The 27,754-nt window shown below is 43.2% G+C and overlaps 1 long non-coding RNA gene across 1 annotated transcript in view; it reads right to left on the bottom strand.

Moving 5' to 3' along the window:
* The window catches only part of LOC145339078 (uncharacterized), a 35,347-nt gene extending 8,782 nt beyond the window's left edge, over positions 1 to 26,565 (bottom strand). The window contains exon 1 of the long non-coding RNA XR_013885949.1: positions 26,458 to 26,565. This is a non-coding gene — a long non-coding RNA (uncharacterized LOC145339078). The remainder of the gene's footprint in view (positions 1 to 26,457) is intronic.
* Positions 26,566 to 27,754: the final 1,189 nt, after the last annotated feature.

Here is a 27,754-nt window from a genome sequence, read left to right as displayed (position 1 = left end):
AAAGACGGAGGTTGAGGGGGGACATGATAGAGGTATATAAGATACTGAAGGGAATAGATAGAGTCAATAGTGAGAGACTGCTCCCTAGACTGGGTACAAATACGAGAGGTCATGATCTAAGGGTGAGGGGGGAGAGGTATAATTTGGATGTGAGAGGAAGGTTTCCTCCCACACCCCAAAGATGTGCTCTTAGGCTGATTGGTTTACCAAATTGACACTATTCTCCCCTGAATCTGGCTAAGTTAGGGGTTCCATTCGTAGACACGCAGGGTAGAATAGGTGTAGGAGGATGCGGCGGCGCGGGCTCGTTGGGCCGAAGGGCCTGTTTCCCGTGCTGGGTTGTTCTTTGTTCTTTGGATACATTGAGGGAGAATTTAGCATAGCCACTGCACCTAACCTGCTCATCTTTTGGAATGTGGGAGGAAACCAGAACACCTGGAAGAAACCCACGCAGACACAAGGAGAATATGCAGACTCCACACAGACAGAGACCCAAGCCAGCAGTTGAACCCAGGTCCCTGGCACTGTGAGGTAGCAGTGCTAACCACTGTGCCACCGTGCTGCCCAATGTAAGGTGAGAGAGAAGTAATAAGGGACAAAGAGGATAAGGGTGTGAAGAAATCCAGTTACTATGGTCATGACTGTGCCCTATCACAAATATGTTAATACCTGAAATCGAATGGGAATATTTAATTTCTGTTCTAAAGATATTGTGAATATATTGTCCTGGACAGTAAAGGAATTGGAATAACTCAAAAAAAAGGCTAGCTTATGTTGCTTGAGGTGGAGAAGGTGCGCAGGCAGATCTGGCTGCCTTCACTATCTGGAATTCTGGGCAATCTTCTCATGAAAGAAAAAAAGCAAAATATTGGTGTCATCCTTGTGAGGTGTTTAGAAACTGTCTGTCATGATGGAATATCTAATGAGCAAACTATAAGGTCTGAGAAATTGGGCATTGCAAATGTGAATATCACAGAATTACAGATTTGTTACGGTACAGAAGGCAGCCATTTGGCCCATCATGTCTGCACCTGCTCTCTAAATGGGCAAAATGAATTAGTGTCATTCCATTGCCTTTTCCCCACAACTAGCATTTTATTTCTACTCAAGTAATTATCTAATGCCCTCTTGAATGCCATGATTGAACCTGTCCATACCACATTTCCAGGCATCATCTTGAAGTGTTTCTGTCACAGGAGTGAGACAAAATGGGGACAACACCCCAGAAAATATGTGTGAGGAGAAGGGGGTGCACTGAGATGCAGTGCAGTGAGTATAGTGGGTGGACAGAGGTAGGAGAGGGGAGTATTTTAAGTAGTGACCTGAAACTGATGGAGAAATCAGCATAGAACACTGTTATTGTCATGTTTAATTGTTCTATTATTTTCTGGTAGATTACTGGATTCTGTTTACTATTAATGTTCACTGTGCTTGATTGGTTAAGCTAGAGCTGGAGTAGGTACTTTATCGCAATGCAATTAAGACCTGTTAGACACACAGAAACTAGTGTCATCTCTGTGTAGATCTGATATATAAAATATACAATAAGTTGGCAATGAGAATGGTTTCAAAAAGTATAACTTCATCAGTCTCAGCATAATTTCTTTCTTCACCAGGGCATCTGCCCATGTTGTTGGATTGATGGATTTTGGACTTCAATACCTACTCACCACAGCGATATGTAGTCCAGATGTAATAGCAAGAAAACAATACTGGTACATTGTCTCAGAGCAGAAGGCCAACAAATATTCGAGCAGCTCACAGATGATTCTTCTATATTTGATAAGAATATTCGAGCAGCTCACAGATGATTCTTCTATATCTGATAAGGTATAAAGTGCTCTCAAAACAAGTTGGGCCAAGGAAACGTGTGATGATTGAAAGACATACATTCTGTCAGTGGTCCCAGGGAAATGGTTAACTCATTAAACAATATATTGTATTATGGCAATTGGCTTATATGTGCAACTTTGGCATACCATCCAATGAACTAATTTAAGAGCAATTCATTGAAAAATCTTCAATTTCACAAATTAGGAATAGACTCCCCATTGAAGATGATGATTTAACCTTCGGAAAAGCCACAGCCTTGACAGTCGAAATCAAAATGGCTGTGTTAGATTCCGGGACATTACCAAGCAGTGCACCCTTAGACTCAGTGTTGGAGACACAGGTTGCTCAACCTGTGCATGGATTATAGACAATGAGATGTTAGTAATCTTACTAACACATGGCCTATCATAGTCATACACCTTCAAAACTCTTTCCAAACTTTGGCGGTGCTTATCAATTCACAACACCACATCCAGTTCGAGGGAAAAAGTGTAACTCATGCTTAAAATGCTTGTAAAGATTTGTATTGGGTTTTGGCCCCACTTTCTCCCACTCCTGAGACAGACACACATGTGATGTCTCAATTATTTTAGTTTTGGGAATGACCACAGTTCCAGTACGCTACAAAAACATTACCCCAGATATGGGCATGTTTATTGTAGCTAAAGAGGGAAGGCTTATGGGGAAACCTTTTTGAAAGGCTTGGATTTAAACTGGCAGATCTCGTTGGCAAGTACAATAACCTGATAGATAACACAGTTTTACACGTTGGTATCCCTCCTTATTTACTGAATTTGAGGAGGTTAAGGGATACTGCCATACTTTGTGCATCGAAATATTGACCCTGCCAGTTTTGCAAATTTTGATATGGTTTCCATTTGCAATCCATGCCAAAATGTCATAGGAACTGAAACAACTAGAAGCTGGTGTGATAATTGCATTCATTGATTCATCACCATGCATATCAAATCATTGCACAATGAAAAAATTGTGAACTTATTTGTGTTGACCTGATGAGCAATCAACAAATCTATCATTGCAGACAAGTAAACACTGGCTACAATTCAACAACTCTCAACATGAATTTATGACTGCACAGTCCTCATGAGGATTAACATGTGACAGAACTCTTTTCAGGTACCATAAGCAAAGCAAAGTTGGAATTTTATTCCAGAAGATCATTTTTTCCACCTTGTCTGATGCTAAGGGAATGGTCAACCTGTCTGATGGTATTGTTGTCCATGGGAGAGACTAAACAGAACAAGAACAACAGTTTTCACTGGTCCTCACTCGACACAATTTGACATTCAACATGGACAAAAGCAAAATTATGTCATTCTAGAGCACGGAGTGATGGAAGCTGGAGTACAGGCCACATATGACAATGTCAAAGCCATGCATGTGCTGAGTAAGTTCCATATTTCATATTATTCTGTCTAACATATAAGAGTTGACATTGTCCCTCAACATTACCAACTTTTATTAAAAATTCATTCCTAAATATACAAAATGGAACCTCTTCAAAAGTTACTGAGCAGAGATGCACAATCATAGAAACTAGAAGCCGCTGTAAGTGATTCGGCTCTTTGCACCTGCTTCACCATTAATTTTGATCATGGCTGATCATCAAATTTAATATCCTTAACCCCCCCACCCCCCCAATATCTTTTGATTCGAGAGGACACAGATTTAAGGTGCGGGGAGGGAGGTTCAGAAGTGATGTTAGGGGTAAGTTTTTCACTCAGAGGGTGGTGAGTGAATGGAATCGGCTGCCGTCAGTGGTGGTGGAGGCGAACTCGCTGGGGTCTTTTAAAAGACTTCTGGATGAGTATATGGGGTTTAATGAGATTGAGGGTTATAGATAGGTCTGTAGGTTGCTAGGTGTTGATGTGATCGGCACAACTCGTGGGCCGAAGGGCCTGTTTGTGCTGTAGTGTTCTATGTTCTATGTTCTATTCCTTTAGCCCCAAAAGCTATATCTAATTTTTTCTTGAATTTTGCACAATTATATCGCAAACAATGTTGGTGAAGAAAGCCAGTCCTTGTGTATTTCAACCCATATGTGGAAACGTATGCTACAACAGATGCATCAGGAAATATAACTGGAACAGTACACTGGCAGTGCAATGAAGGAAGCAAACAACTCATTGCTTATGCATCACATTTGTTGAAAACTGAACACAAATATTCCACTGGAGATCAAGCAGCAATAGTCTGCATCGATGCATGTGAACATTGGCACTCTATCTCTTATGTTAAAAAGTTCACTCTCCACACTGATCATCAAGTGCTAAGTTGATAACCATGTCAAGATCTGGACACCAACCTCTACACAAATACCAATGGTCGGATTGTCTTCATGACTATAGGTTTGAGATTGAGCATCTCGAAGGTTCATGCAGTTGAGTAGGTGACACGCTGAGCAATGCTACCATCACAATGTTAATGACATGCCATGTGCCATTGATGACTGCAGGATTATAATGATTTCACATGTGGCTGCGAATCTGGTTGTGTGCAATCATCTGAAGGCAGAATTGGTGACAGAGAGTGCACTGCAAAACTTTAACCAGTACCTAAAAACGTAGTGACCTCACACAGAGCATGTAATGAACTTGCATTGCTTGGTGGCAGCTGTATTGCACGTGGAGCTCAGGCAGTTATCCCGAAAGCTTTACAGCACTGTGTATTGCATCTTGTTCCTGGAGAACATCCAGGTGTTGTGAAGAAGAAACAAAATGGGGCAGCCCGATAGATCATTATATGGAAGAGTTCATTGCAAACTGTGTAACCTACAAATTCAGAGAGAAATCTGTTAAAGTGCATCCCTAAAACTGACCCCATGGCCAAGAAAACCATGGCACCTGCTCAAGTTCAATGACTAGAATGCTATAGCCATTGACACCAGCAGAACTTTCCCATCTGGCTGCAATGAATGGCGATTTGGCCGGATGCCAAATTCTCTGATCTTGTGAATGGCCAGTAAGATCGCCCCTGATATATCGGGAGAAGATGGTTGATTGGCCATGCTAAATTGCTCCTTAGATATGTAGGTTAGGGGTAAATACATGGGGTGACAGGGATAGGGGCTGGGTAAGATGTTCTGTCAGTGGGTCGGTGCAGACTCGATGGGCTGAATAGCCTCCTTCTACACTGTGGGGATTCCATGATCCTTGACTTTACGCTAAAACTGCCCCCAGGAATCAATGTTTTCTGTTGGTTGTTTATTGTCCACACAGCAAATGGTTGGAACTCATTGTAACAAATTCATTAACCACCACTTTGGTCATTGTGATTCCAGTCAAATTATTTACAAAATAGAGTTTGCTGGAGACCACCAAAGACAATGGGGGCAATTGTCCCACTGTGACCCACAAATTTTCTGGCAGGTCCAGTCAGGGGAATCGCGTGTCGGTCATTTTCCAGGGATTTGCACATGCGTCATGAACGCATGCGTGTCTCCCAGAGCCAGAAAACAGTTACAGTCAGGACCGCAGGAAGAGAGGTAAGCCATTGAAATCATTTTAAAACGTATTTTAAATATATTTTGTATATGATTATCAGGCCTGGCACATAACTTGCTGGGGCCGATAGCATCTCCCACCCCGCCAGGAGTAATGCATTCCGGCGGGGTTTAGAGTAGATCCCCACATTATGGGAACTAGCAGGAGACCCAGATGGAGTGAAGGAGGGGTAATCGGAGCTCCCCCAGGGTATCCCAAGGAGCACCTTGCCATGGGGCAGGGCCTATTGTGGGCAGGGCCTAGGGGGCAATTGGTGGGGTTGGGGAACCCCGCTGCCACTCCGCATGATCATTGGTTTGAGTTGGAGGGAGGCCAGCAATCGGGGCGGGCTGTTGGCGGGGGGGGGGGAGCTTGGATTGCTGAGGGAGAGAGGGTCTGCCTCCCTGAGTGGGGGGGGGGGTGTCAGTGGAGGGGGAGGGGTCTGCCAGGGTGAAGGGAATGGGGGGATTGTCACTGCTGGGAAGGTTTAGCTGAACAACGGGGCACTCTGGGGCGGGACAGGGAGGTGTGTCAGGACTGGCCCAGGAATTGTTATGGGAGCCGCAACTGGGCCGTGGTGGGGTGAGGGGGGGTGGCTGGAGGAGCAGTACTGCAGTGGTCCCAGATTGTCCAGCGATTAAGCTGGCCAGCAAACAGGGAGACTGACAGATCGGGGCCACTGCACATGCACAGAGTTCCAGAAATGTCAAACGTGAATAGGCTCCCCTGGGTTTTTAATGATATTCATGATTGTGACCTCTGCATTGCACAGAGTGGGGAGATTCGGATCTGAAGTTGCACTGAAAAAACAGTCGCGATCTAGAACAGTTTTCCCACTAATTCAGCACTTCTGGGAGAATCACCCCCAATGTTTCCAGTCAGTTCACAAGAATTGCTAGCAAGCTATGAAATTCATCATCATCTGACACTGTCATACAATTCACAATCAAATAGTGGCATTAAATGATGCAATAGTGTGATAAAGGACTGTCTGAGAACGATATTATAATGGGTCATAACTTTCACATGACCCTGACCATTCTTAAGCCTCTGCTGCGATTCAGTAAGAATGTCAGGGCAAAAGCAGAAGAAATTGCAAAGTGACAAGCTAAAGCAAAAGCATACTTACACAAGTGAACAGGCACAAGGGAACAATGAGTTGGATATTGGGCTCACATCAATGAGCCTACTTGCAGCAACAAGATTACCCTGGCACTGTGGTTAGCATTGCTGCCTTACAGCACCAGAGACCCGGGTTTGATTCCCGGCGTGGATCACTGTCTGTGTGGTGTTTGCACATTCTCATTATGTCTGTGTGGGTTTCTTCTGGGTGCTCCAGTTTCCTCCCACACTTCAAAAATGTGCAGGTTAGGTGGACTGGCCATGATAAATTGTCCATTAGTGTCAGAGGGATTAGGGGGATATACATATATATATATTACATATATATGGGCATTACAGGTCCTGGGTGGGATTGTTGTCAGTGCAGGCTCGAGGAGTCAAATGGTGCCCCCTCTGCACTGCAGCAATTCTATGATAATTCAATCTGGGAGCAGCTCAAACAATTTCTTGGCACCAATGCTTTTCTGGTGGATGACGACACTAACTGGAATACACAATGTTTGATAGCAAATTTTTCAAGGACAGTGATTGGGGGAATATGTTTCCTTTTCTAACTATGATGCTGATCATCCGCCTCAACAAGCTGGTCGCACAGGATCACAGCCTCAAATTCACAGGTCTCAATGTAGTCATTGGAGATCTACGTATCTTAGAGGATTCTATGATCTATGATCTAGTTCTGTATTCAGAGAAAACGGATAAGCTTAACTCTAAGAAGTCACTCAATGCGCACATGTTTGTTTTTTAGGATAGTTCAATTTAAAATGAGGTCTTTCATTTTACAAGGTGAAGATATGATGGACGCTTTAAAGTCCTTTGACCTTGGATGGGAATTTCTGGCCTCTGAGTGGATGCAACCATAAAATCTCACCTTTAATTGTTCAATTGTTCTGTTGAGATTATGAGTCTGTTTACTTTTGTCCTTTGCGCTTGAGCTAATGCCTCACCAATACGGTTTTGGGAATGACTTGCATCAGGAGTGTGAGCCTACGCAGCACACGTCCATTTTGAACCTCAAAGGCCACAATTATTTTTTATATTCATTCGTGGGACATGGGTGTCGCCGGCTGGTCAGCATTTACTGCTCATCACCAGGTGCCCTTGAGGAAGTGGTGGTGAACTGTCTTCATGAATCACTACAGTCCACTCACTTTGGGTTGACCCACAATGCCGTTAGAGAGGGAATTCCAGGAATTTGATCCAGTGACTGCGAAGGAACAGCAATATATTTCCAAGTCAGGATGGAGGGTGGCTTGGGGAGGAACTTCAGACGCTGATGTTCCCATGACTCTACTGCCCTTGTCCTGGATGGAAGTGGCCATGTGTTTGCAAGGTGCTGTCTCAGGATCTTTGGTAAATTGCTGCAGTGCAGCTTATAGATAGTGTACACTGCTGCTACTGAGCGTTGGTGGTGGAGGGATTGAATGTTTGCAATGTGGTGCCAATCAAGCGGGCTACTTTGTCCTGGATGGTATCAAGTTCTTGAGTATTGTTGGAGCTGCACCCGTCCAGGCAAGTGGGGAGTATTTCATCACACTTCTGACTTGTGCCTTGTAGATGGTGAATAAGCTTTGGGGAGTCAAGGGGTGAGTTACTTGCCACAGTATTCCTAGCCTACGATCTGCTCTTGTAGCCACAGTGTTAATGTGGTGAGTCTAGTTGAGTTTCTGGTCAATGGTAAAGGATGTTGACAAGTGAGGGATTCAGTGAAGGTGACACTCAGAAGCCACATTTTGTGGTGCCCAGTGTTTTTTAAAGATTATTTTGGTGACTAGGTTGCTCTATCTCAACTGCTTAGGCATTAAATATTCCATTGCCAGGCTCTCATTGTACTTTGAGCATATGGAGCATTCCAAATTATTGAAAGATATAGAAGGATCCAAACAACTATGCTCCCCACCTTTCCTAGGGTTATCCTCAGGTGTGGGCGACACCATCCATGCAGGTGAGCCCATGCAGGAAATTCCGACATGGTCAGAACCAAAGTTCCATTTTACCACTCTTTTACTGGATGGCAGTCACGCCAGAAACTTAGGGTCATGCATCTTCATAGTTTTCCAATGTAACCTTCCTCTGTACTTTCTTTGGGTTTTACATGCCATGCCTATGTTGATTTTGTTGCAATTTGATGAATGCAAGAGTTGAGCTACAAATTAGAAGTGCATTCATTGTGCATAAAAATTGGAAATACTCAAGTGTGGCATGAAAAACATGATGACACACAAAAAGCAATTTTCTTCATCTATTCAGAGCAATACATAAAAAGGGGGAAAGAGAAAAAGAGAGAGAGAGGAGGTCGATGCACAGGATCTGTTAAGACATTGCTTATGCAAAGCTAAATTATGTACTTTTTTCACAAGGGCAGAAAGTTCATATCTTGTCATGCATAATGCATTATTCTTCTGCTAAGGTGGAGTTGCATTCTTTAAGGTTACAAAGTGTAATTGTTGTTAAGTAAACAGACGGTCAGGTCAGTCAGAACTTAACTATTGTTCGAATTGGAAAGTTTGCAGATAGTTATTATATGTTTCTGAAATTACAAACTAGGAATAGCCAACATTGAATAACTGCATTCTGCAGCATCCCCCCCCCAACCCGGCCTTTTGAAGTGTGACTGCTGAGGTCAATCCGAGGGTATAGACATTCTGACTGTTCTCCTAGTGAAGTATTTCTGTTTATATTGAAAATGATTAGTTTTTCTCTTTTAATAGTTCTTTGAAGTATGACACAGTAAAGAGAAAGCATACTGCCAAACGTGACAGTAAAAACTAGATCTGCTATATAGACTTATAGGAATTATTTGAGTCAGAGAACTGCTTTATTATAAGTATTACAACATTTCTCCTCCAAATATTAACCAGTCTCTTGAATTTTTCAAGCAAAGTTTGACAGTTCTTGCAAAAATTTCCACAAAGTAATGTAAAATATGGAACTTACTCAGCGCACATTTTTATTAATGAAAAGTTTGCACGCATACTGCATAAACATGTTACATTAGATAACAGTTATGGTCTACTTTCCACGATATTTAACTATGGCTTGCAAAGGCAAAGGATAGCAAAATAGTATCTGCACACTATCAAATCGTTCAAAAACATATGTCAGAAAGGTGACCAGAATTTTACCACCCAGCCTACCACGAGAATCGGAGAGGGCGAGGGGCGGACATTGGGAAGATCCATTGTCCTCCAGCGGGATTTTATGGTTTTGGGATGAGTGAGGCCATATTGCAACAGCTTTGTTTCATTTTAAAACAAAAGACATTTTAGAATAATTACGCAACTCCATCAGAATAGCTTTTTATATTGGAGAAATGTGTAGAAATTGAACAGAATTATGGAAATAATACATTAAATTTGAGCAAAGATCTGAATGTAGACTTTTTTAAAAAAGGCAACAAAGTCCAATTCATGAATGTCACAGTCTATAAAAGCTTGCCTTGAAGTGCAATACTTCCTGAGCTATAGGAATGCATTACCTCTTTAGTGAGTAATAATTGTGCACTTTTTGAAATATGTTAAGTATCAGAAAGGAACACTGTAAGGCTATGTTCGTATCTGGGCTGTCCTGCTCAAAGTATTGGGCTAATTTGCTGTTGTGTAGTGGACGCTTTTTGAAAACAATTACTGTGAAATATTTATCTGTTTTTCATTTGAACACAATGAATGCTTAGACAGGAAAGAAAACGTTAAAAGCTACAGCAACCCTACATGGTAAAGCTGAATAAACAAACTCTATTTAGACTGGTCATCAATCATGTCATTTGATTCACTGTATATTGTGTGTGGGACAGTTGTTTTATCTAAAACCTCTGTCCGTAAAAATCCATAACAATAAAGTTGTTTACTTGACACATGTCTTGAACCCTGAATTTTAACTTTTAGTGTATGCTGATATATGTTCTCTTTGAGGTTACAGGGAAAACAATTCTACAAACTTAAAGATTCAGCAAAATAAGTTCAATAGAATCACCCCTCAAATGAGAAAAAAAGGTTGAACTTCTAATGTTGCTTAGGTAATGCAGCAAAAGAGGATCAATTGTTAATATAAAGCAAGCTGCCAAAAAAGTGTACAATTTGTAAAGTGTATGACATGAGAAGAGGTTTCACTACAAACATGTCTACAAAAAATATATCCTTGGCGTCTTAGTTTTGGCCATGCACAGAGTGAGTTATTGGTTCAATGCTGATAAATGGGCCAAAAACTAATTTTGAAGCCCATAATATGTGGCATAGAAATTCAAAATATTGTGGATGTTGGAAATCTAAATAGAAAGTGCAGGAAACACTCAGCAGGTCAGACAGTCTGTGCAGAGAGAAACAGAGTTCATTGTTTTTCTCTCCACAGATGCCGATTGACCAGTTGAACATCTCCGTTAGATTGGTTTAGGAATGATCTACTCTTTGCCATTTTTCAAATTCTTCCACTACTTCTTGAACTATCTTGATGGAGGAGAACTCGATATTGAAATGACTCTCATATGTTAAGCTTAAAAAAATTGTATGTCCCATTGTCCCTCAGAAACCCTGGGGGTGATTCTCCCAAAAGTGCTGAATTGGTGGGAAAAATGTTCTAAATGCCGACTGTTTTCTCAGTTCAGCTTCTCACCTAAATCTCTGCACTCTGTGCACTGCAGAGGTCCCAGCCTTGAATATCATTAAACGCTCAGGGGGAGGGGGGGGTGGGGCCAAAGAGCCTGAAATCGTCCGGATGAGCAGGAACCGGCGCACACGCACCTCACTGGGAGATTGTGGAAAAGACCTCCCAGCATCCAGATCACTGCCATCCCAACCCCACATACATCGCTGGGCTCCGCGCTGGCCCCTACAACCTGATGCTTGGAGGGGTATTGGGGAGCACTTGATGCTGCCTCTCAAAGTGCGCATCAGCACTGCTTGGAGGGGGTTGGGAGGAACAGGAACCTCAATGCTACCTCTCACAGTGCGCATCAGTGCTGCTTGGGGAGGGGGAGAGTGAGTCTCCGTGACAGAACCTCGCCCAGGGAGTTGTAAGCAAATGGAAACCCCCCTGACCCCTGCCCTCCCACAGATGCCACTTGTCAATGGGCCAAAATCTGAAAGCAGAAGGAGGAAGGCCCCTAGGCATCCCCAGGTCCTGCCTGCAACATCCCCTGTGCTCTTCAAGCAGCACTTATCTCCTCATGCCAGTTCAAGGCTACCATGCCCCATTGTGTCTTTTAAATACCTAACATGATTCGTGCCAAAATTACATCACGCCAAAGAGGTGGGAGATGCAGACGTGGATAGAGGTTGCCGTGTGGATTCCATTAATGGCACGCAGATGTATGTAAACTCATGCTAAACAGCGGCCCACTGATTTTCAGCGGGTTCCCGGCAGCGCCATTTTTCTCCAGCTGGGAGATGTGCACGGATTGTAAAAATTGTCAGGGAACCCGCAAAATGACCGACTTGTGCATCTCTCGGCCTGACCCGACAGTTTTTACGACCCGCGCACATCTCCCAACAGGGAGAATCGTGGCCCATATGTGTCAAGAAAGCTTGAGTTGACCGTCAAGGTGGGTGACTTTTGTGGAGAATCTAAATGATCATTCCTCCTAGCCCGTGTAGAAGTGGCCTTGAACAAGTAAACGAAGGATATACTGATATAGTCCAGATGAAGGAATTAGCATGTCACTATATTTGGTGGCTGGGTTTGGATGATCAGATTGAAGAAATAGTGGGACAATGTCAACCATCTGCACAAATAAGAAATACACCATCATTCTCTCCTTTACATTCTTGGGAGTGCACCTAAAATGCCATGACAATGATTACATGTAGATTTTGCTGGTCTATTTGAGGATTACAAGATCTTAGTCATGATTGGTGCACACTCAAAGTGGCCAGAGTTTGATGAAAACTACTGCAATTTAACAAACTATTGAAAAACTTGACAGGCTGCTGTTGTGGTTGCAGTTTGTATTCTGTACAGTCCAGGCCTCCTAGGATGAATCAGTTGTTGGTTTGAATCTATATGTGCAAACCATAGCTTTTCCTTCTGTTTAAAACCTACAACCCCTAACATAGTTAGAACACCACAGTGTGGTATCAGAATAACTCTCAAACCTCTCTTTTTGAAAGGGCAATTGTGTTCTGTACTTATCCAGAAAAAAAAACTTTGTTAAAAGTTGCTTCCATTTATGAGCAACTGAGTTTCAGCAGGAGAGTTTATGAAACTCATTTTGACTGTGAAGTTCAGATGAATTCTTTATTTGATTTGATTAATTGTCACATGCGTTGATGTACAGCAAGAAGTATTGTTTATTGCCTGCTGTACAAGCAAAACATGCAGCTCATGGGGAAAAGGAGAAAGATAGGGTGCACAATATAGTGTTACAGCTACAGGTAGGGCAAAGAGAATATCAGCTTAATATATGACAGGACTCTTTGTCAGAGCATTGGATTTTCTAGTCTCCACATCCCTTCTCCACACAGCAGTGTATCTAATGATAAAAGCTACTATTGTAGTATCCAACTGAAAAAAAAACACCTATGATATAAGGTTAGAAAATAACAGCCTGGATTTTAAACTCACTCCTGACCACGGGGAAAGTTCCCACAAAATCTAGCAATCTCTTGTTTTATGGATTATCTCTTTCCTGATGTCTGCTCGAACCTGGTGCCAAGTCAAGGGAAATCACCAGGCATCAAGAAATATACGTAACCAACCACACTGAAGCATCCTCACAGACAACAAACCAGGAAGTAAAAAATACTGGAACTCCTCATTCTTACTTCACTGTTTTAAACTCAATGATTGGGATGGTGGCACAGCAGTTAGCACTGCTGCTTCACAGCACCAGGGACCTGGGTTCAATTCCAGCTTCGTGTAGTGGTTTGTGTGGAGTTTACACGTGTGTGGGTTTCTTTCAGGTGCTCTGCTTTCCTCCCATAATGTGGAGATGCCGGCGTTGGACTGGGATAAACACAGTAAGAAGTCTCACAACACCAGGTTAAAGTCTAACAGGTTTATTGGGTAGTACAAGCCACTAAGGCATGTGCTTCCAAATAAAGTTGTTGGACTTTAACCTGGTGTTGTGTGATTTCTTACCGTGTTCTTCCCATAACCCAAAGATGTGCTGGTTAGATAGACTGTCCATGCTAAATTGCCCCTAAGTGTCAGGGGGTTACTGGGATAGGGCTTGGGTGGGATTGTTGTTGGTGTAGGCTCAATGGGCTGAATGGCCTCCTTCTGCACTGCAGTATTTCAATGATTGTATGATTCTAACATGTGGAGTATGAAGCTGAAATATCATAAAGCAACTTACTTGAAGTATATTATTTAAAAGATGTGCAGATTTTTTAATCATAAAAGAGATAGTTATCATTACACAAATTTATTTCAGGACCAGTGAGGCTATTTAGCAGTAATTATGAACTTAGTACTTAAAATTCCAGTTAGACCGCATTCAACAAGGTGTTACATTTTTAAGGGTTTATTGAGCAAGATTTAATAGTGTAAAAATGAAAATGCCTGTCAGTTAAGTGATTTCTACTCGATTACATTCTGGAGAACTTAATGCACTCTTTGGAGAAGCATAGACTCCCTAATGGAAGCTTTTGGATTTTCATATGTGTGGACTCCAGAAGTTGCTGTCAATTAAAAAAAAGGCCACAGCAAACTGTTTCTTCATCACTACCATTCACACATCTTTTGTAATTTGAATTACTTTCATTTTCGATTGAGTCTAACAGTAGACCACAATTGTCTTGTTGGCTGATTGCTGCTCTATGCTACCTTTTCTAACTGTGATCTGACTCAAGAGGGTTACTTCAAACTGCTTTAGTTACATTATATACACCACAGGCACGACGAGCTACTGGGAAAGCATATCCCTCGGGTATAGATTATTCCATCTGTTTTACTGAGTGTCTAGCACATGACTGCTGGTGTCACTGTTACATTTTAGAATCATAGAATCCGTACACTAATCTTCATCACTAACTTATTACCATAATTATTAACTCTTTATACTACATCCTGTCCCAACTTCTTGAATAATGCTGTTAAATTATTTCTTAGACTATTTATATTGCATTTGCCCTACTTCCTCCTCCTCATAAAGTTCACAGGTCACAGGTGGTGCCTTGACAACTCTTCCTAAGTTGTGAAGAGGCTACAAATGGCCATGGATAGGTTAAGTAAGTGGTAGAGTTTGGAGTACTCTGTGCACTGTTAGTATTATTATAGCATCAAGTTCAGTGAAGAGGATGATATTGGCAAGTTTTGTCAAGCTGTCATCCACTGACACCAGAGGATAGGCTTCTCTCTGGCTTTGTTTAATTGTGTGAGGGCAACGCGAAACCGAGGCTGGCTATTCAGTTTGGGAACAGTCATAAGTCATGAACACCATTGGGTTGGCACTGGAACAGGTGACTATGGCTTCTCTATGCAGCATGCTGTCAAGTTGCTCTTTAAATTTTGGCAGCAGTGGATGTCATACCCTCCTGGGGTGAAATAGGCATACTGGCATAACATCTGGAATCAATCTAATATAGTATTCATGTTTGAGCTTACCAAGTCCTGGAGGAGCTGTGGAAATTCATAGCAGAATTTGGTCCTATTATCAGAGTTTATCCACATTTTGCAGGAGGCTATCAGGGGTATGGTGAATATGGAGTTGAGGCCACAATCAGGTCAGCCATTAGCTTATTGAAAAGCGAAGCAAGTTCAAGGGGCCAAATGGCTTACTCTGAATTTGTTTGCGTGTATGTAAGTGGTCCAGTTGCCTGCACACATTTCTACTGAATAAAGCAATCTTTTGGTTGCACAAGATTTAGAGGGTCTCTGTTATTTGTCACCCTTGTGGTGAAGATTGGCAGTGATCTTTTACTTGCAAATTAATTCAACCTGGACCTTAATGTTTGATACTATTTGCATGATGATTATAAATGTTACTGTTCAGCTTTATAGACGTTATGAAGTATTAACATTTTAAAGTTAGACCTCATCTTCAAATGACAAGAAATAAAGGGCTGGATTTTATGATTTTATGGTTCCCTGGCCTCAACCCCACTAAAAAGTCCCGCTGAGGGGAACTCCAGCTGCAAGCAGCCATTTAACGGCTAACTGGAACAGGAAGTCCTGCCTCACAGAGCTGTTAGCCTATCCAAAGCCAATAGCTTTCCAACACTTTGTTACAGAGATGTGCACTGTTGGATTGGGACCTGGGTAAGTGTTGCCAGCAGGCAGGCAACATGAGGGGAGACGAGGGAAGGGTGGGGTTTGAAATGTCAGTGAGGGGAGGGCATCCTGGGAGACAAGGGGATGGACGGTCTAAGGACGACCATTCCCCCAGCTGTTTACCCATCACCAGCTGCACATGGAAACCTGCCAGGCTGCTTGGTGCGGGCTCATCTGCTGCCAATTGAATTCTGGCATTTGTAGGATGAGGCCCTTAAGTGGGAAATGATTGCCCACTTCACGGCCTCTGGTGGCCCGTTGCTGGCGGTGGACGAGCTGTGCAACACCAGCTCCACTACTGGCATAATTGTGGTGTAGAGATCAGGCTGAGTGGGTGAGTAGATTCCAGGCAGTCTGCCTGCTGGGTTTTACAAAATCTCACCTTCAAACCCATTGAGGTTGGGGGGGTGGGAGGATGTAGGAGAATCTAAAATCTAGTCCCTAGATATTTTTTGCAAAAGCATCCAATAAATGCATACCACATAATGTGTACAATTCATCAGTCACAATTTTACCTTCTGTCACATTCACAACATCACAAAATGACCAAGGAAGCCTTTTACATACCACTTATATCCAATCAGTCCATTAGGTACATCCTGCATTTTCCTTCTTCAACATTCTTGGTTTACCTCAGTGAGAATGAATAACAATTAGCTATTGAAGAATCCCACATTCTTGTTGGATTTCAGGCATTGACTGTTCCTGCACAGGTTAAGCAGGCGAGTGTACTAGCAGAACCGAAAGGGTCCTTGCAGCTTAAATGGACATTTTGAGGCAAATGCAAATACGCTAAACCACCATAAAGTGAAGTTTTGCAAGGAAAGAACCTCAGTTCGACGTTGTAAAAAATCCATTAGTTCATTTTTTTTTCAGTATGATGGATGGTCTGTTGAAAGCCTATCATTGAAACTCTGCCAGAACCCATTTGAGGAGGATAACCCTATGGGGACACAGGAACAACATTATCAAAAAAATGATGTTTCCCCTTCCTATGTCTGCCAAGTAATTTGGGTTCCTTTTTTTTCCACATTATTTTGATATTGTTGCGTCTTATTTTAAGATACGGGAGGTCCTATTTTAGGAACTTTGCCAACAGCAGAACGAGAAGATTAACAATTTATTACCAAAAATACCCGTGCTTTCTGAATGCCTAGAGGATACATATATGCAGCTTTAATCCGAAGCAATGTAGATGTAAGTCCCTCCTGGGAAGCAAATATTTGTTTCATCTTGAGACATTCTAATAGGATTTACCACCTTGTTGGGATGATCATAAGATGACCTTCACCAACATTGATGGATGGCATGGATACTTATTAAAGGGATAATATGGAGTGGGTAAGGGTTCCCAGTCTTTAGAAAGATTCATAGCGTTCATTGAACCAGAGGTGACGTATCTCCGGCATTTTAAAAAGGAGCAGATGAATCTCAGGAAAGTTTCTGAAGGTCTGAAGAAAGGTAGTTAATTTTGCACACAGAAAAAGACTCCAATGCTCAAGCCTTTTATACGTGTTAGGTCTCACAAAACAGAAACCACCACTGAAATAGTGAAACATCGTGTGCAAAGCGAGAAATAAGGCATCCAATACTGTAAAAGCTGAAAAATAAATGTCAGTTGGGTCAAATTACATTGCTTGCTCCATCTGGTGCAAATAAAACATTTTTAATAGTGTTGTTAACTATGTCCATTCCTTGCATTTTGCACTGTCTCACACTCAGTCTGCATCATCAAACAAGCTCACCTCCTGCGAAAGTACCTATCCTGAAAATGTTCCACTTTAATTTGTGCTTGTTCCTAATTACACTTTGCCATGTTACATAGATACATAGAAACGAGAATCAGGAGCAGGCCATTCGGCCTGTCAAGCCTGCTCCACCATTCATTTTGATCATGGCTGATCATCAAATTAAATATCCTGATCCCCCCTTCCTCCCACATTCCTCGATTCCTTTAGCCCCAACACCTATTATCTAATTTCTTCTTAAAATCAGACAACATTTTGATCTCAACTACATCCTGTGGTAGTGAATTCCACACATTCACCACCCTCTGGGTGAAGAAATTTCTCCTCAAATCAGTTTGAAAGGTTTATTCCTTATCCTCAAACTATGACTCCTTGTTCTGGCTTCTCCCACCACTGGGAACAACCTTTCTAAATCTACCCTATCTAACCCTATTAGAATTTTATAAGTTTCAATGAGATCCCCTCTCACGCTTCTAAACTCCAGTGAATATAATCCTAACGGATTTAGACTCTCCTCATTTGATCGACCTGCCACCCAAGGAATCAGCCTGGTAAATCTTCGTTGTTCTCCCTCTATAGCAAGGACATCCTTCCTCAGATAAGGATACCAAAACGGCATCAATACTCCAGATATGGCCTCACCAATGCCCTATATAATTGCAGAAAAACATTCCTATCCCTATACTCAAAATCTTCTCACTATGAAGGCCAACATACCATTTGCCTTCTGTACTGCCTGCTGTACCTGCACACTTACAAGGTCTCATTGAGTATTCATCTCTCTCAATTTATACCCATTCAAGTAATAATCAGTCTTCCTATTATTGATACCAAAGTGGAAAACCTCGCATTTATCCATATTACACTACATCTGCCATGCAGATGCCCACACACTCAGCCTATCCAAATCACACTGAAGCATCCCTGCATCCTCCTCACAGCTCACCCTCCCCACCTGACTTTGTATCCTTTGCAAATTTGGAGATAATACATTCAGTTCCCTTTCTAAATCATTAATGTATAATGTGAACAGTGCGGGTCCTAGCACAGATCCCTGCGGAACCCCACTCATCACTGACTGCCAATCAGAAAAAGACCCATTTATACAAACTCTTTGCTTCCTAGCTGCTAACTAGCTTTCTACCCATCTCAAGTGTTCATATGCTTGTATCACATGGTATAATTTTAGGGCTTTACTGTTGTGATGTTTTTAGAAATATGAGAGAGCAAAAACAATTCCTCGTGTTCCAACTTTAAACCTAGTTGCCACGTATAAGATATTTCTGCAGAGTGTTTTTTTCGGATTGGCAATGAGTAAACTGCCAACTCTGGTTTTATCCTCAAAATATGACCCCTAGTTCTGGATGTCAGTAACGGTCTTGAGAATATTGAATAGATCTTTTTAAAAATGGCAAAAAGCAGAAAACTGCTGGAAAGACTCAACAGGTCAGGCAGAATTTGTGAAAAGAAACAGCTCTTCCCAGCCCCGCCATGGCATGTTTTCCAATGGAAGAGGTGGCTTGCCATTGACCCCTGGGAGGAGCTTTTCGGGTCAAGCTGACGTCCAGGACTTTTTACATGGCTCTCCCATCCCACCGATGAAAAACCCATTGTGAGGGGCTGCCTTCAGAAGGACTGGAAGATCCCTTCAGTGGGAAGGGTTTGGAAAATTCAGCCCTTAATAGTTAACATTTCAGTTTCGATAACAGAACTGAATACAAAGTTTTTAAGCCAATAAAAGGGTTGTGGAGGCAAGAAGAAAACAAAGGAAGCTCTGTGATATGTGGAGTATGGATATGTGTCAAGGGCATGGGAGATATAGGGGGGCATGGAAGGAGTCAGGATTTGGAGAGGGTTTGGGGGATATGAGAAGCATGGAGCAGGGAATGGGAAAATTGAGATGACATTGATGAATGGAGGGGATATGAGTGTGGAGGGAGTGGTGGATGGTGACAGAGTAGTGGGTAGTAGTGGGCTGGAGGGCCTAGCAACAGTTTACAGGACTAATGTTTCAGCTAGTGGAGGTGGGTCTTCAAACTTGCTGGCCTCAGCTGCCTCCTGCATGCATTCCTGCTTTGGATTTACCCTAAAAGCTGAATGACCCCAACTGCAATCTAGTCCCAAAACTCTGGCTGAATGGACTGGCTTTCAGAAGATTCAGGAAATCTTCCAACTCACGTTTTCTGACTCAAAGGCCAGAATTCAAGCTCTTATATTTCCAAAATCCCAATAGTTCAGAGGCCACTGGCCCAGATCTTCTGGTTCCTATAGCAGTGAAAGCTGGAATGTATGCAGTTACTGAGGGCCACTAAGATACCGCAAGTTCTGGTGAGCTGATTTACATTGGAACCCAGAATTTGTGGTTCACCAGAAATGGTTCCTTGGAAGCCCACATTGATGGTCTCGCTGAGACCTGTCTGCATGTAAACCTGGGCTGTTTACCCAGTACTTACCCAGTTATTTACACTGACTTATTTCCAACTGTTCTGAGCAGGCATGAAGCCTACTCCAGGAGCACAGCCCATTCAATTAGAACAGACAAAGTATTCCCACACTTCCTGGAAATGCCAGCACCCCCAGCTCTGCTCACCCCCACCAGCCATGGGGCACCCCCAGCTCTGCTCACCCCCACCAGCCAGGGGGCACCCCCAGCTCTGCTCACCCCCACCAGCCAGGGGGCACCCCCAGCTCTGCTCACCCCCACCAGCCATGGGGCACCCCCAGCTCTGCTCACCCCCACCAGCCAGGGGGCACCCCCAGCTCTGCTCACCCCCACCAGCCAGGGGGCACCCCCAGCTCTGCTCACCCCCACCAGCCAGGGGGCACCCCCAGCTCTGCTCACCCCCACCAGCCAGGGGGTACCCCCAGCTCTGCTCACCCCCACCAGCCATGGGGCACCCCCAGCTCTGCTCACCCCCACCAGCCAGGGGGCACCCCCAGCTCTGCTCACCCCACCAGCCAGGGGGCACCCCCAGCTCTGCTCACCCCCACCAGCCAGGGGGTACCCCCAGCTCTGCTCACCCCCACCAGCCATGGGGCACCCCCAGCTCTGCTCACCCCCACCAGCCAGGGGACACCCCCAGCTCTGCTCACCCCCACCAGGCATGGGGCACCCCCAGCTCTGCTCACCCCACCAGCCAGGGGGTACCCCCAGCTCTGCTCACCCCCACCAGCCATGGGGCACCCCCAGCTCTGCTCACCCCCACCAGCCAGGGGGCACCCCCAGCTCTGCTCACCCCCACCAGGCATGAGGCACCCCCAGCTCTGCTCAACCTGCCACCCACAAGACACCCCCAGCTCTGCTCAGCCCCACCAGCCACGGCATACCCCCAGCTCTGCTCATTCTGCCACCCCTAGGGTCCCCCAGCGCTGCTCACACCCACCACCTACAGGGCACCCCCAACACTGCTCATTCTGCCACCTACAGGCCCCTGCACCCCCAGCACTGCTCATTCTGCCACCTACAGGCCCCTGCACCCCCAGCACTGCTCATTCTGCCACCTACAGGCCCCTGCACCCCCAGCACTGCTCATTCTGCCACCTACAGGCCCCCGCACCCCCAGCTCTGCTCATTCTGCCACCTAAAGGCCCCCACACCCCCAGCTCTGCTCACACCCACTACCTACAGGGCACCCCCAGCTCTGCTCATCCTGCTACACACAGGGCACCCCTCCCCCACCCCCAGCTCTGCTCACCCCACCTGTCACAGGACACCTCCCAAGCTCTTCTGGGGAAGATGTCTTGTTCCAGGAAGGTAAATAAAGAGGTCAGCAGTGAACAGCCATGAAAAGCTGAGGTTTTGGTGCTCAGACAGGTCAATAGAGCTGATCCTCTGGGTCTCACATCCTGGGAATTGGATTTCAGTGTCCATCCCATCTGACTGTGAGGTGGCACGTTGGCACAGTAGTTAACACTGCTGCCTCACAGTGCCAAGGACCCAGGCTTGATTCCTGGTTTGGGTCGCTGTCTGTGTGAAGTTTGCATGTTCTCTCTGTGTCTGCGTGGGTTTCCTCTGGATCTTCAGTTTCCTCCCATAGTGCAAAGATATCTGGGTTAGGTTGATTGGCCACATTAAATTGCCCCTTCATGTCAGGGGGCCTAGCTAGGGTAAATGCACGGGGTTATGGGGATAGGGCCTGGGTGGGATTGTGGTCAGTGCAGGCTCGATGGGCCAAATAGCCTCCTTCTGCACTGTAGGGATTCTATGATTCTATTCTAAGATCTGTGCAGCGACATATGGCTGAAGTGAAGACAGGCGGCAGTGGTGTTGGTGCTACTCCTGCAGCTGTTACTGGTGTCAGCGTTGGTGTTGTTGACCCTCTTGTTCCTCAACAAAAGTGCAAAGTGGAGCTGCTTAAATTGTTCCCACACCAGGATAAATATCGGGACTAGGAAATTGCAGCTGAAGATGAGTGAAATACAAATCTGGTGAAGAATTTCCAAGCTGTTGGCATTACCTACGAAGGTGTACGTTCAGAGGCAGTACTGCGAGTAGCAACCTCTCCTATGGCCAGGGCAACAGATCTTCAGTTTGTCTGAAGAAACATTGCTCACTATGTACTTGCCTTGGCGGCCCTGAAGAATTGTTCACACTTTGATAGTTAAAGCCTGAATCCTTTGTAAAATCACAACATAATTATTTACTTGACTATTTAGACAACTTATCCAACAGGTGCAGGGATGTTCCCCTCTCACCTTCAGACCCACCTGGGTGAAGTCTGGAAGAGCATAGGACAATGTAAGGATCCCAACCTGATGCCAAATTTAGGCGATTTAACACCCCACATGCACCTAAACCCATCTCCCCTTGTCTACCAGAATGCCTTGCCTTGTTTCAGAGTGGGTTTGCAATCAGAGAATTACCTCCTGAAGACCCTTGACGGATATGACTTCAACTGAGCGCCCTTTTCCTTTTCCTCTCTCTGTAAGCAGCTTGTCTTCCTCTGTCTTGCCACTGCTACATCTCTCTGTTATGCCACAGGCAAAGGGGGAATGAAACTATGTGCCTGGGAGCAAATGTTTTCAGCTGAACCCTTGAAGTCAGAACCAAGGGCTTCACCATATGTCACACCACTCTCTGGAGACTTCAACAACTTTCAGTAGCAGTAAAACCCACCAAACACTTCGACAAACTCAGCAACAGTCAGCAGGAATCATCAGCAACTAACCTGAAAGTGTTTGATGGTCCTTTTTAATAGCGCTACTGGGGGTTTATTCCTGCTGCTGAACACATTGTCAGCAGTGCAAAGTTGAGAGAGCGTGTTAGCTGAAGCTTTGAGTTTAAAAATGACACTGTTTGAGTCAAGTCAGGGTTATACTCTGGCTGATGTCACTTTCTGTCTATTCTGCATATTTCTAACATATCCTTCTCGTGGCCCAGTGAACTACTCAACCAGAACAATGTCTATGCAATCAGCACAAGAAGCACATGTGCGTGTGTGTGTGTGTATGTGCGTGTGTGTGTGTGCGTGGTACAGACACCACTTCTGATCTGAAGCAGCCCGAGTAATACAAAAGATACAGGTCTATTACAATCAAAAGGCGATGACTTGACATGAAGCCTCACCAATGATGATATTGAAAATTCTGCATGCGCCTGCAAATCTGGATTTGAAATCAATCTCCAGACTGGAGATTGTATTTTGTTTTTGATTTTGTGTTTTAATAGGCAAGTAAAACCAGCAGTCCCAGCACAATGTCTGGCAAAATATATTACACCCACTGCAGTCACATTCACACCATTAACTGTAATCTCCAAATTATTCTCCAGTAGGACAAACAGAGCCTGAATGCTGTTATGTTTATGACCTCCAATAAACTTTTTACTTTTTTAATAGTTCATAATTACATTATTAGCACCTTTCCTGACACCAGTGTAGGTTGGTAGGTTGTTGCCTAGCAACCTCAAGACGCCGGTAAAGCTCCCTGAAGAGGAAAGCTACAGTTGCCCAGTGATGGCAAATACATTTAGTTACAAAGCTCGCTGTAGTTGCCTGGTGAGACTGTTGAGTTACTGGAAATTAGATTGGAAACAAAGAGTATCTACATTTAAAATGAGCTAAGAATCTATGTCATGAAAAGGATATTCACTTTGCTTAAGTTGTATCAGAAAGCAAACATTGAAGTAATCTTCCCCCTCCCTCCACCACCACCGTAATTCTGCACCTCCTAAATCTCTGTTAATTGTTGTTTTCAGATTTGTATTTTGTTGCTTGATGCTAATTTTTAAGCCATATTCAACGCAAGAGAAGAATGGATTCAGTTTTATGCCACCTAAGTGACTTGCTGAGTTTTTTTGAAGTTTATTTATTAGTGTCACAAGTAAGCTTACATTAACACTGCAATGAAGTTACTGTGAAAATCCCCTAGTCGCCACGCTCCAGCGTGGACGGAAAACTTAACATGGCCAATGCACCTAACCAGTACGTCTTTCGGACTGTAGGAAGAAACCGGAGCACCCAGAGGAAACCCACGTAGACACGGGTAGAACATGCAAACTCCACACAGACTCTGACTGGGAATCAAACCCGTGTCCCTGGTGCTGTGAGGCAGCAGTGTTAACCACTATGCTACCGTGTGGCTTTGTGGCGACTTGAAGGTGTGTATTGGCTTCCAAATGCTTTCCCTTTGATTACATATTGTACAAAAGATTCAATAGTGCCTTTCAGTTTCCTATATAAAGGTAGATCTCACTTGTAGAAAATGCCTTAGAAATCTTCAACTGTTTCCACCATGCATATTAAGAATCAGAGAAGAGTGTTGAGTTGTCGGAGACAAAACAATGACAACCATTAAAAAGGATAGACCTCAGCTTTGTGGAGCTACAAACTATAGCTGTTGGATTTCATCACATTTACATTTACTGTAACAGCTGCAATAAACTGCATAAGCTTGGCAGCAACTGCAATCTTCAAAACAACAAATAATGGGGCAATATTTATTTTAACATTCTGACAATCTTTAAAGTTGCGTAAATCAAAGCATTTATCTCTGTGCCGGGAACCTGACAGACAGTTGATTTACTTATTGTATTCTTCAGGGAGAACAGTAGCAGTGTAGGTAAAAGAAACAGCATAATCATAGCCCTGGACCAATTATTTTATTTTTCTGTTTTTCAACTGCACTTGGACATATGCTGTTTCAATGGAATATTTAATAGACATTTATAGGAAATAAATTAAAGAAACGAATGTAAAACATATGGGTTCTAGGGGTTTATTTGTAAAACTCAGCATCAAAGCTTTTCCAGATCTCACCATATTAGCTATGTTTTTCCAGTCCAATGGAATCATGAAGGTAACCACAGACTTCCTTGATGGAAAACACATGAACAAGATGCCAGAATGTAATATGAACACACATAGAGATCGGCCAACTGTGTATGTAGCATCAGTTAAAACGAGTATAAGAGAAATAATTGGACGTTACTTGAACCAACAACACTTTTAACTTCAAAAGTAACGTCAACTGCTATTCTCCAACTTTTGAAATAAAGCAGCATTCTCTTTTTAATAATAGATAGCTGCAAGCACATCTGGAAAGTACTCGCTCTTTCACAAATGTCCAGTAGTAAAATGATTTATAGATATTAAAAATTTCCTGATAGTTTTATGCACTTTGAAAAAGAATCTGAATAAAAGCTATATTCACAGTCCAATAAAAACTGTCTGCTTGTAAAATAGCACTGAACACCAAGGAATCCATAAAAATATAAAGAGATTAGCTCGTGGCACACGAAGGAACCACAAGACACAAGAATGTCCCATGGGACTTTTTGGTCCAGACAACACTGGCATATTTCTTTCTAACCCACAGAAGGGGTGGATTTCATTCCAAATTATATAATTTCTGATCAGCTGGTGCCCAGGAGTGTGAATTTGCTTTTGGCTTACCACTTTAGAGCCAGTAGCAACTTGTCCCATAGATACACTGCCAAGTAAAATTATTTTTTTTCTGGGATTCCACCAAGTCTTCATAAGTTTGACCAATTGATTGCTAACGTCTCAAACATATGCTTAGATTTTAAAGCAAGGTGGGTATTAATATTCATGAGTTCTCAAGCATTCTACCTTTTATAACGTCCTTGACTTTACCATATAAACATGGTAAAAGGCTTTAACATGTGCTTCTTAAAAATGAGAGAATCTACATTCTAAAGTGCAACTGATTGTAATGGACACAAATTACCGGTTGTTTACTGTGCAGTATCAAATAATTGAACAAAAATAAATTCAACGTGCTGGCACTGAATTGGAAGGTGGAATTTGTTATTCTGTTTATTTGTAAATGGGTAGATTCTTTTGCATTAACTTGACGAGACAGTAATTATAAACACACATTGCCTGGCTTCTCTGCACTGTATCAAAGGAAATGAGTTTCTCTCTTTTCTAAACATTGTCATTTGTTTATTGAGTCTTGCATGGGCTTGACTTCATTAAGCTGTGTGAGCCCGTATCGCCAACAGAAAACAATATCACCCTTGTTAAGCTGATTCATAAGACTCATTATAAAAATAAAATCTGCAGGCAATTTTACCAGGTGCTTTTGACAGCTTCCGCTGCAACAAGGGCTGAGAATTCATAATAGTCTGTGTGTGTGCGTGTGTGTGTGTATGTGTATGTCTGTGTGTGTATGTATATCTGTATATGTGTGTGTGTTTGTGTGTGTGTCTGCGTATGTGCATCTGTATGTATGTCTGTTGTATATGTATGTGTGTATTATGTGTGCGTGTGTGTGTGTCTGTGTGTGTGTGAGAGAGAATATATGTGTGTTTGTGTCTCTCATTTGCGCAGCTACATACAATGCAGTGGACTTGAACACAAAACAGCAATTGCCTCACTGATTTTGAATAATGAGGTTTTAAAATTCTTTTAAGGTGGAAACTACTTACTTAACAAAAAAAAGATTTTTTCCATCATCCAGTTTTCTTGTTCTCTGAATTTTAAATAATTCATATATATATCCAGCTTCAGTCTAAATAATCCGGACCCCCCTTCCCTGACTTTCCGTCTTTGCTCCCTACAAAGCTGTTCTTGATTGATACTCACAAAGGTAAAGATTCGCAGCATAACTTTATTTCTCCATCTTCTCCCCTTTCTTCTGCAGGTGCTGGCCTTTGTTACTTTGCACATGGGGGTCCAGGCAGCAAGGTTTCATTCAAGAACTGGGGGGGGGATGGGAGGAGAGGAGTCACATTGCAACCACACCTGTTCCAGCTGGTGCCTCATACATACATTCCAGCTGGAACCAAATAATAACAATTCGAATGGTAACTCATCTGGATTCTTTGCTTCCAAGGCCAAAAGTGCTGTGGAAATTTCTAATCCCCCGACTCTACATTGGGTGAAATGAGCTAATTCAGCAGAGACCCAAGGATTTGGCCTCATCTGATCTGCATGACTCAGTTCTCTACATTGGGCAATGTAATTGCTGACACCACTTTTGGCCACGCAGCGATGATGTTTGCTTCTCAGTCAGTTGACAGGGAAAGTAACATGTAGAAATCACAGAAAAAATGAAATATCACGTCTTCACAGGGATCAAAAATACTGACTGAGTATAAAACAACTTTTTGAAAAATGCAATCAGAAACCAACAAGTGGATAAACAATCCTTTGCTTTTTGGCAAGCTAACTATTTTGGATTTCCTCTGTGGATGGAAGGAGAGCTTTGCCTGGCAAAAACAGCCTATTCCTAACCTCAATGTTACAGTTGATGGTGAATATGAATCCAAGCTACATAAATTTTGGGATTAAACACATGAATCGTAAGAAAGGAGAAAGATTTTTTAAAAAACTTAACACCCAACATGTATGGAACAAAACTAAGCGTCATGAGGATTTATTCTGATAGAAAGATAAATAATTATTTGTTCCTTTGTGCATGGAAGATTAAGAATAGCTTTTTCAGATGCTATTCCTGGTCAGTTCTAAGATAATCACAGCAACAGAAATCCTACAAGTAGCCAAAGCAGTCCTGGGTTGCAAAGAGAAAATTTCTGTGCGCCCTGTTGCTACTTGTTATCTTGTTTCTTATTTGGAATGTGTAACATGTCTGGATGTCAAAACAGAATCAGGCTCTTTGTGGTGCTTATCCTCCCTTGTCTTCTTCCATCTCTCTGCCTTACATCATGCTTCTCCCCCTCCATCATCCCTTTATCTTCATTTGTCCCTCCATCTTTCCCCCTTCCCCAACCTCGTCACCCATTTCCCTCCTCCACAACCCTGCTCCTGCACCCATTACCCACTCCACTCATTTCCCTGCTCCACCAGCCTCCTCTTGCACCCATTCTCCCCTCTATCATCCGTGTCCTTTTCCACCACCCCTTCACCCTTCCCCTCCTCC

The sequence above is a fragment of the Carcharhinus amblyrhynchos genome, chromosome 3 (genome assembly GCF_965287045.1).
Source record: "Carcharhinus amblyrhynchos chromosome 3, sCarAmb.v2.hapA, whole genome shotgun sequence".
In the NCBI taxonomy this organism is placed as follows: domain Eukaryota; kingdom Metazoa; phylum Chordata; class Chondrichthyes; order Carcharhiniformes; family Carcharhinidae; genus Carcharhinus; species Carcharhinus amblyrhynchos.
This window is presented reverse-complemented; position numbering and strand designations above follow the sequence as displayed.